The sequence below is a fragment of the Pongo abelii genome, chromosome 3, assembly GCF_028885655.2.
Source record: "Pongo abelii isolate AG06213 chromosome 3, NHGRI_mPonAbe1-v2.0_pri, whole genome shotgun sequence".
NCBI lineage: Eukaryota > Metazoa > Chordata > Mammalia > Primates > Hominidae > Pongo > Pongo abelii.
The window spans coordinates 9,732,666-9,750,561 of NC_071988.2; the positions used below are offsets into that span (position 1 = coordinate 9,732,666).

A 17,896-nucleotide genomic window follows, 5' to 3' on the forward strand; every position below is an offset into this window, starting at 1 on the left:
TATCCCTGGGAGCCTCTTTCTTTCCCTTGTCAGAGTGGTATCAGTGGAAGCCAGCTAAAACACGAAGTTTAAATAAAATCCAGAGTCTCATAATATAATACCTGGAATATGTAGTTTTCAATAAAAAAGTCATTATACCAAGAACCATAAAGTTTCAGTTGGTGAGAAAAAGACAATCAATAGATGCCAACAGAGATGTAAGACATCTGGTGAAGATTTCAAAGAGTCATCACAAAAATGCTTCAATGAGCAATTACAAACATGCTTGAAACAAATGAAAAAATAAGAATCTTACAAACACAGCAAAGTCTTATAGAAAATAGAATAAATAGAGAAGAACAAATGGAAATTTTAGAAGTGAAAATACAATAACCAAAATTAAAATAAAACAAACAAAAATCTACACAAAACCTCAATTGATGGGCTCAACAGCAGAATGAAAAAGTCAGAGTAAAGAATCAATGAACTGGAAGTAGAACAATTAAAAAGTGTTGGATCTAGCATTCATGCCATTGGAGCCCAAGAAAGAGAGGAGAGAGAGGGCAGGGTTGAAAGAAATACTCAGAGAAATAAATACTGACAACTCTCCCATTTTGTAAATACATAAATCCACATATTCAAGAAGCTAAATGAACCACAAACACAAAAAACCCAAATAGTCAAGTTTCTGAAAACTAAAGACAAAGAAAAAATCTTGAATGCAGCAAGAGAGAAACAATATCATATAAAGAAAAAATACGTTGATTGGCAGTGAATTTCTCATCGGAAACCAGAGAGACCAGAAAAAAAGTGGCACAATATTTTTTAAGTCCTGAAGAAAATAAGATAACTGTAAAGCCAGCATTTTATATCTAGTAAAATATCTTTCAGGAATGAAGGAGAAATTAAAATATTCTCAGGTAAAGAAAAACAAAAAAACTAGAAGAATTCGTCACTAGCAGAAGCAGACCTGTTTTAACAAATGGCTAAAGGAAGTTCTCTAAACAAAACAACAACAACAAAAATATGTTAAGAAATCTTGGAACATCAGAAAGAAAGAAATAACACAGTAAGCTAAAATATGGATAAACAAAATAGATTTTTCTTCTTCAGTCTTCAAAATTATGTTTAATGGTAAAGCAAAAATTACAACCCATCTAATATGTTCTAAATGTATATAAAGGAAATATTCATGATAATTATATTATAAATGGAAGGTGGAAGGAGAGATGGGAAGGGAGGTAATTTTTCCATATTTTATTTGAACTGGTAAAATGACAACACCAGACTGTGTTGACTGTAGTAAATGTTGAATATATAAGCTAATACCTAGAACAAGCACTAAAAATAATAAATAAACCTCTTCAAAAAGACCATAGATAAATCAAAATGTAATTCTAAAAAAGTTTTTAAATAACTCAGAGGAAGGCAGGAAAAATAAAACAGAAATGAAAACAGAAAGAATAAACAGAAAACAGAAAATAAAATAGCAGTCTTAAGTCCTAACGTATCAATAGTCATACTAAGTGTAAATGGTCTAAATACACTAATTAAAGGACAGATATTAGCAGAGTGGATTAAAAAATATAGGCCAACTATATGCTTACTAAAAGAAACTCATGTCAAATATAATAATATAGGCAGTTTGAGAGTAAAAGGATGGAAAATGTATTAATCTTTTAATTTTAATTAACTTACAAAGATTAATCAAAAGAAAGAGTGACTGTATTAATATTAGATAAAGTAGACATCAGAGAAAAGAAAATTACCAGAGATAGAGAGGAACATTATATGATAAAAGGGCCAACTCACTAAGAAGACATAACTATCCTAAATGTGTGTGCATACACACACAAAGAAACAGAAATATAAAATATATGCACTGAAAATGGATAGAACTAAAAGAAGAAATAGATGAATTCACAATTGTAGATGGAGACTTCAATACTCTTCTCTCCATAATTGATAGAAAAAACCCAAGAGAAAATTATCAAAGGTATAGAAGAACTCAGCAAAACCATCAACCGTAGCATCGAATCAACCTTTGTAGAATACTCCATCTGATGATGGCAGAATAACATTCTTCTCAAGTGCCCATAGAACATATATCAAGACAGACTACATCCTGGGACATAAAACAAACCTCAGCAAACTTAAAGTATTTAAAATCATACAGAGCCAATGTGAAATCAAACTGGAAATTAGTAACAAAGGTACCAGAAAAATCCCCAGACACTTTCAAACTAAACTATAATTCTAAATAACCCATGGGTCAAAGAGGACATCTCCGTGGAAATTGAAAAAAAAAAATTCATTGAGTTGAATGAAAATGAGACTGTAACATAAAAATTTTGTAGGATATGACTAAAACAATGCTGAGAGGGAAATTTAGAGCACTAATTGCAAATGTTAAAAAAATAAAGTCTGAAACCAATAATCTAAGATCCTACTTCAAGAACCTAGAAAAAAATAGCAAAATAAATCCAAAGGAAGCCGAGAGAAGAAAACAATACAGAACAGAAACAAATCAAAACACAAAATATATTACAGAAAAAAAATCAATGAAACAAAGTTGTTTGTTTAAAAAGATCAATAAAATTTACAAGTTTCTCTGAAAAGGCTGACAAGAAACGAACACAAATTACCATGACCAGGAATGAAAGATTACTAGGAACATCACTACAAACTATTTAAAGACTTCTCAAAACCCGATGGAAAAAATTAAATTAGAAAGTAGGCTACAGATACGAACAGACATTTCAGAAGATATGCAGATGACAAATGAGTGCATGAAATGTTCAATATCATTAGCTATTAAGACAATGAAAATTAAAAAACTGCAATGAGTTATCACTACATACCTATTAGAATGGCTTTAAAAACCTCTGCAAAACTTGTACCATTTACTTTCTACTGTACTATGAAACGTAATAAGGTACAGAAAAACCACAAGAGAGATGAAAATAAAGAACTGAACAAAAATGCATACAAAAAAAATAGTGACACCACCAAATGCTGGCAAGGATATGTTGAAAATGGATCACACATACATTGCTGATGGGAATGTAAAATTGTACGGGGACTCTGGAAAACAGCTTGACAGTTTCTTAAAAAAATAACAACTAACAATTGCACTCCTGGGCATTTATCCCAGAGAAATGAAAGCTTATGTTCACACAAAAATTGGTACACAAATTAATTATAATATTAAAAACTGGAAACAACACAAGTGTCCTTCAGTGGCTAAATGATTAAACAAACTGTGGTACATTTGTATCATCATATACTACTCAACAATACAAAGGAATGAATTGTTAATACATACACAACTTGGGGGACTTTCCAGAGAATTATGTTGAGTGAAAAAATCAATCAAGAAAAATTACTTACATATGATTCCATTAATATAATATTCTGGAAATGAGAAAATTATAGGAATGGAGAACGGACAGGTGGTTGCCAGGGACTGAGGAGGGAGGTGGGGGCTCGAGGGAACTGGGTGTGGCTATAGAAGGGCTGCATCCTGGTGATGATGGAAAAGTTCTGTATCTTGACTGTATCAACCGCATGCCCTGATTGTGATATTGTATAATAGTTTTGAAAGGATTACCACTGGGAGAAAATGGGTAAAGGGCACACAGAGCTCTTTGCTTTATTTCTTACAACTGCATGAGACTCTACAATCATCTGAAATTTTAAAAGTTTATTTAAAAATTAAAAAAGAACACATTGACATAATTCTCTCCCCAAGAATATGGGCTACTTCTGAGTCATGTTGTAGTGGAAAGAAGTGTAGAGAGCATATGGTATGTGTAGGTAAAATCTACACTCCTTATAGGGAAACATAGGTAGGGTAGAATATGGATACATTTTCTTCTTTTATTCATTTGCCGATGAAGTCAATTTGTCCACACATTTATATTTTCATACATTCATTCATTTATAAACTCATTAATTCACTTGTTTGCTTTATCTTTCATTTAAACAGTAATTATCGAGTTGTACGTTAGGCGTTGTACTAAGCACCAGGAGAGGGAGAAGGAGCACGGCATGACCTCTGCATTTAGAGAGCTCACATTTATTTATACATTCATCAAGCAAGTACCAATCCAACCAAACAACCAAGGTTGACAGGTGCATATTGTATTGCCAAAGCCTGACATACTGCTTGGCATAAAAATATGAATAAACAGCCAGGTGGTGGCTCATGCCTGTAATCCCAGCACTTTTGGAGGACAAGGCTGGCAGATCACTTGAGGTCAGGAGTTTGGGACCATCGTGGGAAGCATAGTGAGACCCCATCTCTACAAAAAATACAAAAATTAGGCAGGCAAGGTGGCATATGACTGTAATCCCGGCTACTCGGGAGGCTGAAGTGGGAGGGTCGTTTGAGTCCCGGAGATGGAGGTTGCAGTGAGCCCTGATCATGCCACTGCATTCCAGATTGAGCAAGAGAGACCCTGTCTCAAAAATAAGTAAATAAATATGATAAGGTAAACATGGAAGAGGAAAGGAGGGAGAGTAACTCACCAATTTGGTGAAGAAGGACGTACCAAGTCACAGATTCAATGGGATTGAATTTTGATGACCCCCAGTATAAAATCCAAGCTCCTAAGCTCCTAAATATGAAACACAAGGTTCTCACCAACATGGCTCCAACATCCCCTTCCAGCCCCATCTCCTGCTAGCTCAGCTGGGCTTTATGGGCTTTCCATTTTCTCTGCATGTGTTCCTGCTGTTTCCTCCACAAGAATGTCCTTTCTCCACTTGTCAACCTAGTGACCCACTATTATGCAGCTTTCGATAACTTTCTGTTTCTCCATGGGAGGGGGTGAGTGACCTGATCTTCTCTGCTCTCATAATGTTACCAGTTGAGGGTGTCCAGATTTTTGGCATTCTTAACAAAGAATTACACAAAACACACAAACAAAGCAAGTAACGAATGAAGCAACAAAAGCAGATTTATTGAGATCTGCTATTGTACACTCCACAGGGTGGGGGTGGGCCCAAGCAAACTGCTCAAGAGCACCATTACAAAATTTTCTGGGGTTTCAATACCCTCTAGACGGCCGGGCGCGGTGGCTCATGCCTGTTATTCCAGCACTTTGGGAGGCCAAGGCGGGTGGGTCACCTAAGGTCAGGAGTTCGAGACCAGCCTGGCCAGCATGGCAAAACACTGTCTCTACTAAAAATACAAAAATTAGGCAGGTGTGGTGGTGCATACCTGTAATCCCAGCTACTTGGGAGGCTGAAGCACAATAATTGCTTGAACCTGGGAGGTGGAGGTTGCAGTTAGCTGAGATCACACCACTGCACTCCAGCCTGGGAGACAGAGCGAGATTCTGTATTAAAAAAAAAAGAAAAAACCCTCTAGACATTTCCTATTGGTTACTTGGTGTATGCTGTATGTAAATGAAGAGGGTGTAGTGAGGTTACAAAGTTCTTTACTTGGTGTACAGGCTACACGCAAATGAAGAGGATGTTTCCTGTCATAGCTGCAGTGAAGTTACAAAGTTATTTACTTGGGCATAGAAAGTTGGGGGTTTTCCCTTTGATTTAGTTCCAGGAAGTGCTTAGGATCCCTGCTTCCAGACCCTATTCTCTTGCCTCAGTAACACTTATGTATACATTTGGTTCAGGTTCTAATCATGCTAGTGGAGTGTGTTAAGAAGTTTAGGGATCAAATGGATAAAGACTAAATTCTACTTTTCCCACTTAATAATTGTTTTAACTCGGGGAAACTTGTGGGTCTCTCTGAATCTCTCTCTCCTTAAGACTTTATGGATATGAATAGGCTACTGTCTCAGAACTGATGTGTGGATTAAGAGAAATAACACTAAGAAAGTGTTTGGGAAACTGACTGGAATGTAGGTAGCCCTGAGGAAATGCTGGCTCTTATGGTATTATGGGAAATCATTTTTGCGTTTCTATCCACTTCTTTGAGGCGGGGACTATTTCCTGTTCATTGAGACCCTTGTGCAGTAATAACAACATTATTAGTAATAATCATGCCTATCCCACACCATATTACTTATCTGTACCTAGTAGATAACAGGTTTGTTGAAACAGCTTGTTTGGGAATAACTAGATTGCAGGATTTCTTGTGTCTCTTCTAGTTAGATCACATTAATCTGTGTTCACTGAAATGCTAGTGCTCCCTGGAGAGGTCTGAGGATAACACAGGAGTCAGAGAGAGGGAGAAAAAGAGAGAGATCGAGAGAGAGAGAGAGAGAGAGAGAGAAGCCAGGGCAGCGTGGCTTTGGTAACTTTTATGTGTGGGTGGGATATATGAGTTTGCCCAGGGATTAATAAGCAGCTATTTGAGCAAGAAGTTCTTCCTTGTCAAGATAGCATGAGATGCTTTGCGAGATATTTCAGACCAAGAGTCAACGGGGTTGGGGGATGCTCTCAGCATAAGTCCTTATTATTGGACTAAAGAAACTGTATAAGGGCTTATATATTACTATATATTTAATATTTATACATATTTAACATTATATAAATATAATGTATGTATGCACATATCACAGTCCCATCTTTGACCTTTGTTTCACCGTTTCATCCGCCCAGGATGCTTTCTGCTGGATACCTGCGAGGATAACTCCCTTGCCTCGTCCTTCAAGTTGTTGCTCACATGTCCTGCTCTTGAAGAGGCTTATCCTGCCGTCCTATGTAATTCTACAACCTGTCTTCCCTATGCTCAGAATTTGAATCCTTCTCATCCTTCTCTACATTTTCCCGTTGTTATAGCTTAAGTCATCTTCTGAAATACTATATGCCACACTTGATATTACATTTTTAGTTTTTTTTTTCCTCGCCCATTATAACGTAAGTCCAGTGAGGGCAGAAAGTTCTTTCTGTTTTGTCCACTGCTGTATGGTAAGGGCTTAGAACAGTGGACAGTAACCCTGTACATGTCCAAAGTTGGGTGAATAAAAGAATAAATCAGATGGGGCTTTAGAGAGGAAACAGCTCTTAGGAAGAAGAGAGGAATGAATGAATGAATGAATTTATTTTACAGCAAACATTGCCAGATAAGAAGAGATGGATTCGCTTAGAGATCATCCAAAAAAAGCAGGAGCAGGTATAGCCTGGGGCTCATGTTGTCCCATTGTTTTATTGCTAATCCCCTATCCCCTTGGTGGGAAGGGAACTTCCCCTTCTCCTAGTGACCCAGCAGACCTCAGAGGAGGCTTAGTGACGGGAGAGAAGAGAAAGCCTATTTAATCTCAATTATCTGAGACTGAAAAATTCAAAGACCTAAGAGGGCAGTGGTGGAAGAACTTATTTCTGAGGCAGGGAAGAGGGTGGAGTCACGGACACCTGGGAAGAAGGGGTGAGGAGGAGAGGCCTGTGGGATTGTCTCTGACCCTCTATCAGTTGAGCTCACAGTCTGTTTCCCTTGTGAAGGAGAGGGCCCAGGATACTAGAAAGGGCACATAATGCCTCCCCAGGTCCCATAGCACCATGGGGATAGAACTGCTTAACCAGGGGTTGCTCACTGTAGCCCGCGGGATGAGATGTGCCTTGAAAAGGTCACTCGATTTAATGCCTTGACTGGAGCACACCCTCTCCACTCCTCCAGGGTCCCCTCTCCTCTGGCTTTGCACCAGGCCAGGGCTCACATCTTTGCATTATCATTTGTTACATGTACCAGATGGCCTGGGCCCTAGCCTTCATTTGGGTGGAGTGTGAATTCTAGGTAAAGAAGTGTGGGCAAGATCTTCACTGGAACTGGAAGCAGAGGGCACCCGCCCCTCCCTAGCCTCCTCCTTCACAGCATCTGCAAGGACACCCGTGCAGGTTCCTTGGCCATCAGAAGTGACTACCCCCGCATAAATCCAAGCTGTAGAAAGAAAATGCTCCATCCCCATTTCCCCTCCCCAGCGAAAAACACATTCTGTAGGACACTTTGGGAGGCCAAGGCGGGTGGATCACAAGGTCAAGAGATCGAGACCATCCTGGCTAACATGGTGAAACCCCTTCTCTACTAAAAAAGTACAAAAAATTAGCCGGGCGTGGTGCCGGGTGCCTGTAGTCCCAGTTACTCAGGAGGCTGAGGCAGGAGAATGGCATGAACCCAGGAGGTGGAGCTTGCAGTGAGCCGAGATGCGCCACTGCACTCCAGCCTGGGCGACACAGGGAGACTCCGTCTTAAAAAAAAAAAAAAGGAAAAAAGTTTAAAAGGAGATTCCTATAAATGGGGTATTGCACATCTGTTAGTTTGCCAGGGCTGTTGTATCAAAGCAGCACAGGGTGGCTGACACCAATAGAAATATATTGTCTCACAGTTCTGGGGGCCAGAGGCTGTGAGCAAGGTGTGGGCAGGGCTGGTTCCTTCTCCGGACTCTGAAGGAGAATCTGTTCCAGGCCTCTACTTGCTCCTGGGGTTTCTGGAAATCTTTGATATCCCGTTGCTTCTGCTATCATCACCCTAGACCCCCACCTTTACCTTCACATGGCTGGAGTGCAGTGGTGAGATCTCAGTTCACTGCAACCTCTGCCTCTCGGGTTCAAGCGATTCTCGTGCCTCAGCCTCCCGGGTAGCTGGGACTACAGACGCCTGCCACGATACCCAGCTAATTTTTGTATTTTTAGTGGAGGTAAGGTTTCACCATGTTGGCCAGGATGATCTCGATCTCTTGACCTCGTGATCCACCCTATTTGGCCTCCCAAAGTGCTGGGATTACAGGATTGAGCCACCACGCCTGGCCCTATGCCTGCATCTGTGTTGAAATTTCCTGTTTTTGTAAGGACATCAGTCATAGTGGATTAGGGGCCCAACCCACTACAGTATGCCCTCATCTTAACTAATTACATCTGCAATTGCTCTCTTTCCAGGTAAGGTTACACTCCTAGGTCCTGGACATTAGGATTTCAGCATATGAATTCCAGGTGGACACAATCAACCCATAACAGGGTAGAGCGAAGATTTCAGTTGTAAAATTATTATTATTGAAGATTAAAACAACGTTTTTAGCCTTCCAATTATATAATTGCGAGAGCTGAAGCCCAGAGAAGTTTTAGGGTAGTTTGAAGTAGGAAAGACATGCCCTCCACCTCCACCCATGATAAACCACATGGTTTAGAATCCCTCTTTGTGAGCCGCATCCTTCCCATGGGTATGACAATGCCTGCTTGCTGTTACCCAGCAGGAAGTTTAGAGATCAAATGGAACTGTTGCTATGAAAACGTGTTGTTACCTGTAATGGACATGTATGTGTAATAGGTGTTTCTTTAGGGCCACATGGCAAGTGACAGGCCAACATGCAATAGGTATCTTTCGAGCATCATCACATCAAGTCTGGAGTTTTTCCCTCAGACACAGCACTGTCCCAGTCATTCTTTTATGTAGAGGTCAGTGCAGAAGCCTGAGACTCGCAAGCAGGCACAGGGGACATGTGGCAACAACTCATTCTCAAACCATAAAAATATTGAAATTTGACCCAGGAAATCCAAGTCAATTATGTGGGGAACTCATATAGAGCAAGAGCCATTCTCTTTTCACTTTCAAAATTCTCAGCAAAATAACTGATCTTTCTGCCCACTTAAGGACATGAGTAGGAGGTTAAACAAGCACAGTTTGCAGGTGGGGCTCATACTGAAGGTCAGCTTGAGAGTCGTGGAAAATTCCGTGGTGGGACAAAGGCCACTGAAAGATCATTTCATCAGTTACCAGCAGGGTGGAGTCAGACTGGGGTTTCACCAAGACATTCACTCACTAGCCGTGTTAATGGTGGAATTGGAGGGGGTCAGTCTAATTAAATTCCTGCTTCATAGTTTCCTCCTCTGTTAAATGGGGATACAGCTATTTATGCATACCTGGGATCAGCTATTCTAAAGTGTGATCAGACAGTACTTATTGAAATAAAGCATCTACACACTCTATGGGCCTGCAATGCCATTCCTGGGTATAGACCTAGAGAAAGTCACACCCCAAAGGGTGAGGGGACAGTCATCAGAATGCTGACTGCAGCCTTGTTTGTGAGAAGAGGGGAGTGGAGACAGCCAAGCTGTCCAACGCTAGAGCAATGAATAAGTAAAATACTGGAGATGCAAATAATGAAACACCAGGCACCAGAGAGAAGAAATAAACTAGAACAGTGGTTCCAGGACCAGTGACCTCAAAATCACCTGACAACTTATAAGAAGTGCATATTCCTGGGCCCCAACCAGTTCTAGTGAATCAGAAAATCTGAAGATGGGGCTTAGCAATTTTTTTTAACTAGCTCTCTAGGGGATTCTCATACTATGCTCAAGGTTGAAAACCACCAAATTAGAGGTACACATGGATAGACATGAAAACAGTCTTACGTTAAATATATTTTGCCTCCTAGGGGATATCGTACAATGTCTGGAGACATATTTGGTTGTCAGAACTGGGGAAGGGCTTCTGGCATCTACTGATGGGGCCAGGGCTACTGCTGAACATCCTACAGTGCACGGGGCAGCCCAGGGCAGCCCAGCACAACAAAGAATTATCCAGCCCTAAATGTCAGGAGTGATGACACTGAGAAACCGTAATGCAGCTCCTTCACAAAGCCTCTCCTGTCTCCCCAAAAACAATATTTGCCAAATGTTTTTAGAAGAATACACAAATACCATGAGTTTTTAATTAGGTGTTCCGTTGTTCTATTGTGAAGAATAAACAGGAACAAAGCAACATTTTATTCTAAAGTGTGTGTGTGTGTAGCTAAAAGCATTTATAATAGTTGACCTTAGTGTTGAGAAATAACATGACATGATGCCTAAAGCAAAATCTCTTGGCTTCCCCTTGGTCAACAGGTACCTTTACCAAAGAACTGCTGCAGGTTTGCCATCACCTCAGTGGTCACTGATCTGTGATATATCTTTTCTTTCTTTCTTTCTTTTTTTTTTTTTTTTTGAGATGGAGTCTCCACCTGTCCCCCAGGCTGGAGTGCATTGGCATGAACTCCCGCATCCTGGGTTCACACTGTTCTCCTGCCTCAGCCTCGTGAATAGCGGGGACTACAGGTGCCCACCACCATGCCCGGCTAATTTTTTTTTTGTATTTTTAGTAGAGTTGGGGTTTTGCCATGTTAGTTAGCCAGGATGGTCTTGATCTCCTGATCTCGTGATCCGCCTGCCTTGGCCTCCCAAAGTGCTGGGATTACAGCCATGAGCCACCACACCCGGCCCCTTTCTTATATTTTTAGCATATACCTTTGATATTATTCTTGACTTGTATATTTAAACATATCCAAGTTTGATCACTTTATACAGCAATTAATTATTCTGTGGAATCATATCTTTTGCCATGAACTTCAACCCAGATGCATATTTTATATGATGATTTCTGTTAATTTCCTGATAGTATATAATCCTTGTTAATATCTCATACTCAAATCTTTGGATCATTGCTAAGTGAGAATGATTGCTTCCTCTTCTGAATTTTTCTCTTTGTGTCCTGTTTGGCACTCTGTACCTTTTAATTCAGGATCTGGATTGTCTTTTACTGGTCTTACACCAGTCAGAATGGTTATTACTAAAAAGTCAAAAAATAACAGATGTTGGAGAGGGTGTGGAGAAAAGGGAACTCTTATGTACTCTTAGTAGCAATGTAAATTAGTACAGCCTCTATGGAAAATAGTATGGAGATTTCTCAAACAACTGAAACAAAACTACCATTTCATCTAGTAATCCCACTACTGAGTATCTACCCAGAAGAAAATGTTGTTATTTGAAAAATAGGCCCACACTTGCATGTTTACTGCAGCACCATTCACAAGAGCAAAGTGTCAACCTCAGTGTCCATCAACAGATAAATAAAGAAAATGTTACACACCCACACCCACCCACACACCCACTCACACACTGAAATAGTATTCAGCCATAACAAAGAATGAAATCATGCCTTTTGAAGCAACACTGATGAAACTAGAAGCCATTATCTCAAGTGAAACAATCAGAAACGGAAAGTCAAATACTGTCATGGTTTGCTCTTGATGTTCCTTAAACTTCTATACTGTAAGAACTATAAGGAACATTGCAAAATTTTGAAACATGTAATTTATATATAATTACCTGCCCATTACCTTTTTCCCCATGATATTTACTTGACCACGTTTCATTAAATGTTTAATGTATGGTTCTTGCAAGTATGAAAGATCACAAAAGATGCATGTTGGAAATTTCCCAGAAGAATGGTTACTATATTCAGTCTCAAGACAATATTTTTTACTGCCATTTGTTTTTGAAAAACAAATGGATTTGAAATATAGACACTGATTTATATGAATCAAACCTCTAAGTTTATCCAAAGAAACCAACAGGATGCTGAGTAGCACAACATGAGTTGATGATTAAAAGCCAAAAGATATGGCCAGTGGCTGTTTTGGCAGTGGCTGTGGGACCCTAGTCACGCCACTGCATCGTGAGTGTTTCTGGGCACCTACCTGCCAAGCTCAGGGTCTGTATAGCCACCATCTGCGGCCACTCTGGCTCATCACTGCACCATTGAACCTCACATTGCACAGACTTTCCTTCCGTGATGTGGTGCTCCTGCAGTTTTCCCCCATTTCACTAAGTGATACCAACATGCCCTCAACTCTGAGAATCACTATATGACTCCTCTGTTTCCCTCACCTTTAATGTTGGTCTATTGTCAAGTCTTACTGATAGTGCTCTCTCCAAAGTACATCTGAAATCTGCCTGCTACTCATTCCCATTCAGCCTTCATTGGTTCTTGCTGGATAAATATAATGACCTTGAACTGTACATTGAATTTTTAATCTTGCATTTGAATACATTTCTGGGTGGCTCCAAATTTCCCTTTCCCCTACCTCAAAAGGGAGTTGCAACTACAAGTGAAGTATGTCCTACTCTGTAGATTTAGAAATAGAACCACCACTGAAATACATGTTCCCAGTCTCCCAGCACGTTGAGATCAAAGGAAAAAAACCCAACTGATCAAAATCGTACATGCCTCATGTACTGGAAACTCCAGAACTACTGAGATTTTCATACAGGTCTATTCTTACTTCATTGTGGTCACCTCTGGTTTACAACTCATATGTATGTTTAGCCATTTCAGTGTATGAGGTTTTTTTTTTTAACCATCACATGCATACTGTATCTATTCCCCATGGCACCATCCCAAGCATGGAATTCATTCGCTTAATTAATTTACACTCACGTGCACACATACACACACACACATCTTTTTGTGTGTGGACTTTACTGAGGTTTAGTTAGGAAGGAAAGCTACAGGTTTCTTAGGTACAGGTGATATTGTGATACATTCATACAATGTGTAATAATCAAATCAAGTTAATTAAAATATCCAGCACTTCAAACATTTATCATTTGTGTTGAGAACATTCCGTATGTTCTCTTCTATCTACTTTGAAATATACCATAAATTATTGTGAACTATAGTCACCACACAGTTCTATCAAACATTAGACCATATTCCTTCTATGTAACTGTATTTTTGTACCCATTAACCAACTTCTCCAGAAGTTTGCACAGTCATTATGTATTAGTTTTAGAAAAAGAATTATTTACTTCTCATCAACAAAAACTTCAAATGAACTAACAGATATTCTTTTTCTGAGACAGTCTCTGGCAATGCAACCACAGGGGATTTCTTCCCGGGTGGTTCGGGGCTCGCAGTCCTCCAGTCTCATGCCACCAGGCTACCCATTCCTCTCTTCTCATGCAGGGGTTTTTAGCCACATGTTTTGTTCCTTAGTTTCTGCTAATCACAATTCTCAGGCCTTTTCTATAACCTCAGCTTATGAATGTTACTTCAAAGAAAGACAGATTCTTCCTAAGAGGACCTCTCTTTCATCTGCTAAGATAATATTTTATTATTCTCTCTTAAAACTCATGTTGAATGTTTCTAACAATTTGAGTTTGATATTTACCCTACAGTTATTAACCAATAATTTCTTATGAGTGTGGCATCCTTTTTGTTGCTGTGATATCATAGTGGTGTGCAAAACCTGTCAAGAATTCTGCTCTCATGGAGGGTAGAATCCGTACATGTGGTAGTATCAGTTACTGTTAAAGTGTAACTACAAAAAGAGAAGGTTTTGCAAGAAAGGAATTCAGTCCTGTGAAATCATACCACATGCAAATCTAACCTAGTTTGAAGTTTGGTGAGTTTGAAGCAGTGGTTTGCTGCTAAAGGATTAGCAACTGTCTCTCTGAGTGGTGGGGCAGGGGACAAGCCCTAGTGAGTAGTGTTTGCTGATTTTCATGTTGTAAATGTCCTCATTATGGCTGATTTCAAGCTATCAATATGAATGTGGAATTGGGAAGACAAGTGCAGTAGCCACCATCATATAACATTTTTATTATACAAAAATGACCTCAAGATTATAGAGTACAATGTAGTGAAAATAATTAGAAAGTAATGAGTTTTACATATTTATTACCTTTGTTTTTAATATATTTATGAGTTTATGTAATTTCATTTTTAATAATAGCTGTGTTGAACAATCAGCTCATAAAATGTCTGAAAATTTAACAGTCAGTCCTTGTGAGCTCATTTAAGCTATATCTGGCACATTACTGAAGGTTGGGTGGATTTAACAGGATTTGAGGAGCACACAAGGCTAGCAGCCCCTGCAAAGGCCCTGTGGTGAGAGAGGGATTGGCAAGGCTGTTATGGATTTTTGAACTCCATCTTAATGACTAGTGAAAAAGCTACAGGTTTTTAAGTAGGAGTGAAATGGTATGACTGAACTTGGAAAAGTCCTGTGGTGAGACAAGGGGGTTTTCCACTGTCACTGAATGGTTTTATTTGAATTTGAGTAAACACCCTAGGACAGGGGTTCAAGCTCTGAATGGGGACTAGCCTTTTACATTCCATCTAACTCTGAAGTTCCATGGCAATCAAAGACTAAACTTGTAAAGGAGAGACAGAAGAGGTGAGAATTGATGAATTAAGAACCTAGAAGTGGTGTGTTGCACATTACAAATATATATATGACAGCAACTCGAGGACCAAAAAAAAAAAAAAAAGCCTTATCTTTAAAATAAATAGCCACAGGAAGCCAAGTGAGTCAGGTGTTTTTTCTCTCTCTCCCTCCTCATGGGTTCCTATTTTTAAAACATCACTTCCTAGAAGCGTCAGACAATTATATCTGCTAATATATTTTTGCCAACATGATCCTAAAGAGAATAACGTGAATTATTTATGCTGCTCCCTTTCGGTGGGAGTGAATAGGACAGTAAAAGCTCTGACATTTCATTTTAGGAAATTTCTGGTGCAGGAGATTTCAGAGAGTACAACCCAAGATTAAGAAGACAAATGAGCAGCTTCAACGTAGAGGGAAAATAATCCACCAGCAATTCCAAGCCCCCCTTTCGGTTATAGCTGTCATTATGGCATTGGCTTTTATTCCCCCCATCCCCAGGTGATAGCCAGAGCTTCCTGTCTCCGCAGCTGCCTGTCTCAGGGGTGCCTCTGCCAGACATCTTTCATGGCAAGAGCCCTGATGCCACTATAGCCCCCACGTCTACCTGTAAACCCTGTGCCACAATCCAGCCCTTAGTCACCAAACTCTTCAAGTCACCACCACCCCAGACATTCATGACAACAGCCCACCTTCCCCCCTTCACTGCCCATTCAGATCCTGTCCCCATCAGTCCTGGGCCAGGTTAGTCTTAAGAAAAACACCTTTGGAGACAGTCAAATTCCTGCTTCATTATGTATTAACCATGTTATACTTGGTAAGCTGGAGAACCTCTCTTGGTCTTAGTTTTCTGATGTATAAAATGGGGATTTTCTTTTCCAAGTTAGGTATTGAGAAAATGAGTGTTTCAAAGTGCCTAGCGCCATCAGTGAATGATAACACATTGCTTTCTATGATTATTAATTTTATGCACTACATGGTTTGCCATGCATCTGTGTGTTTTTCAAAGGCCTGCTAATTTATTCATTCTCAGCATCTGCCATATGCCAGGCACCATGCTGTCCACCTTCTTTTGTTGGCTGTAGTTGATAGGAGCTTGTTGTATTTTGTCCAGAGATGCTTTTATCACTTTTCATAGAATATTAGTTCTGTGTTGCTATTGAACTAAGTGCTAGAGATCTACAGAGAATTCAGTGATATGTTCCAGCCCCAGAGAGTTGACATTCCTGCATATCCATCATACATAAGTGCCATTCTCCTGAAGAGTCATTTCTGAATATATATTGCTAATGTTTACTTCCTAAGAGTGCATTTTTAAAGTTAGTCTATGGCCAACTGGCCCATTAGAGACACATATCTCTTTCTTTTCTTTTCTCTTCTTTTTCCTTTGGAGTGGAATAGGAGAAGAAGACAAACCACTACTCAATAAGCATCTACTATGTGCCTGCACTTCTGTGAGTTTTATAGTCATTATCTCATTTTTTTCCGTAGAACAACCATATGAAAAGCCTTTCTTTACCTGGTTTTATAATCAAGTTAGCTAAAAGTCAGAGAGGTTAAGAAACTGACTCCAAATCCTAAGATTTGCAAAGCCTGAACCTGGGCTTCCTGACACCAAACCTGGGCATTTTGTTGCATACAATGCTATAAATCTACGGTTGATTGCATAGTTCCACCATTCTGGTCTTGGGCCCACACATACCCCCTCTCACAACATTATGGCTAAACTGGTTACATTGTACTGTCAAGTGAGAGAAACCTGACATTACCCAGTCAAATCTTTCCCTCTTCTTTATCAGAGAATTCAGGTCACTTTTACTCAGGACCAGTCTGTTGAGAAATTTTTCCTTTTCTTGATTGAGGGAAGCATAACAACAGTAAAGTTGAACAGACTCACCATTGAAGATACAGCAATTTAGCAAGAAATATGACTAAATGACTTGCAACTGTATTCACCATGTGTCTTCTAGATTATGGCCCAGCTGCCATCATAAACATCTTCTTTGATGTCAAAATTCCTGGTATTTTACATCAGTGCTTCTTCAGAAAGCTCATCCGTTTCTGGCCCCCTTGTAAGGATCTTGGACTCTGGGGATCTTGGTCTATTTGATGAGTACAGTGGTCAAGGAGAGCCAGATCAGACAGAAGCACCTGCCTGCTACCCACGGGGACACGAAGTTGTTAACAGCAGCCTGCACTCTGCTGGCTCTGCGACAAAGCAGGTGAGCTGAGTTGAGGTGGGTGGCGGGGGTGGGTGGCGCATAAGCCCGACTCACACCTGCTGTTGACATCAAACAGTCACATGTTCCTATGGTGCCTGTTGTTTATGTCAATGAAGGGTAAGCCCTGAGGTCAGGAAACTCAAGATTTCTCCCATCCGAATCTTCCTAGAGCAAAGATGGCAAATGTGCCATTTCTTTTCTTTCTTTCTTTAGAGGCATTCTAGGTAAGATCAGGATGCTAATGCTTTGTTATGTCCATTGCAAATATCTTCTCCCAAGATGGGACTTGCCTTCTCACTGTTTTCATGGAATCTTTTGATGAAAAGAAGTTCATATTCCATTTCACATTGATTGGTGGTGGTTGCCTGCAGCATAACTTTACAAAGAGTTCTGAGATCCTGGGCTGGCTCAGTAGGAAAGAGAACTATGATCTATTAGAAATGTCTGACAACCATGCAGGCCCCTGGGACTGTTGTTTTATAGCCCTGGAATAAACTAGCTAACTAGTCAAGTGGATTTCAGCTCACTTTCCTGCCAAAGTACCCATTGGATACAACTCTGGGAGCATGCAAATGCAATGATAGAAATTCATGAAAGAAGCAGAGATAGTGCAGACTTTCAGTAAATAGTAGACACACACACACAGATCATTTCTCAGGGAGAAAGGTAGATTTTACCTTCCTAGGGGAGGTGAACTAAGCTCTAGATTTGAAGGATGAATAAGTTTAAAAAGTAGAACAAAAATTGTATAAGTTTTCACATATGCAAGACTAATAAGTTCTAGAGATTTTTTGTACAACACAGTGCATA

The 17,896-nt window shown here is 39.8% G+C and overlaps 1 long non-coding RNA gene across 2 annotated transcripts in view; it reads right to left on the reverse strand.

Annotated features, from left to right (window-relative positions):
- Positions 1 to 17,080, reverse strand: part of LOC134761258 (uncharacterized) — a 99,918-nt gene extending 82,838 nt beyond the window's left edge. The window contains exons 1-3 of one of the 2 annotated variants that reach the window (XR_010139603.1): positions 16,762 to 17,080; positions 5,204 to 5,301; positions 4,510 to 4,598 (exon numbers count right to left, since the gene is read on the reverse strand). This is a non-coding gene — a long non-coding RNA (uncharacterized LOC134761258). The remainder of the gene's footprint in view (positions 1 to 4,509; positions 4,599 to 5,203; positions 5,302 to 16,761) is intronic. The other variant, XR_010139602.1, reaches the window with a different exon arrangement.
- Between the last annotated feature and the right edge of the window lie 816 nt (positions 17,081 to 17,896).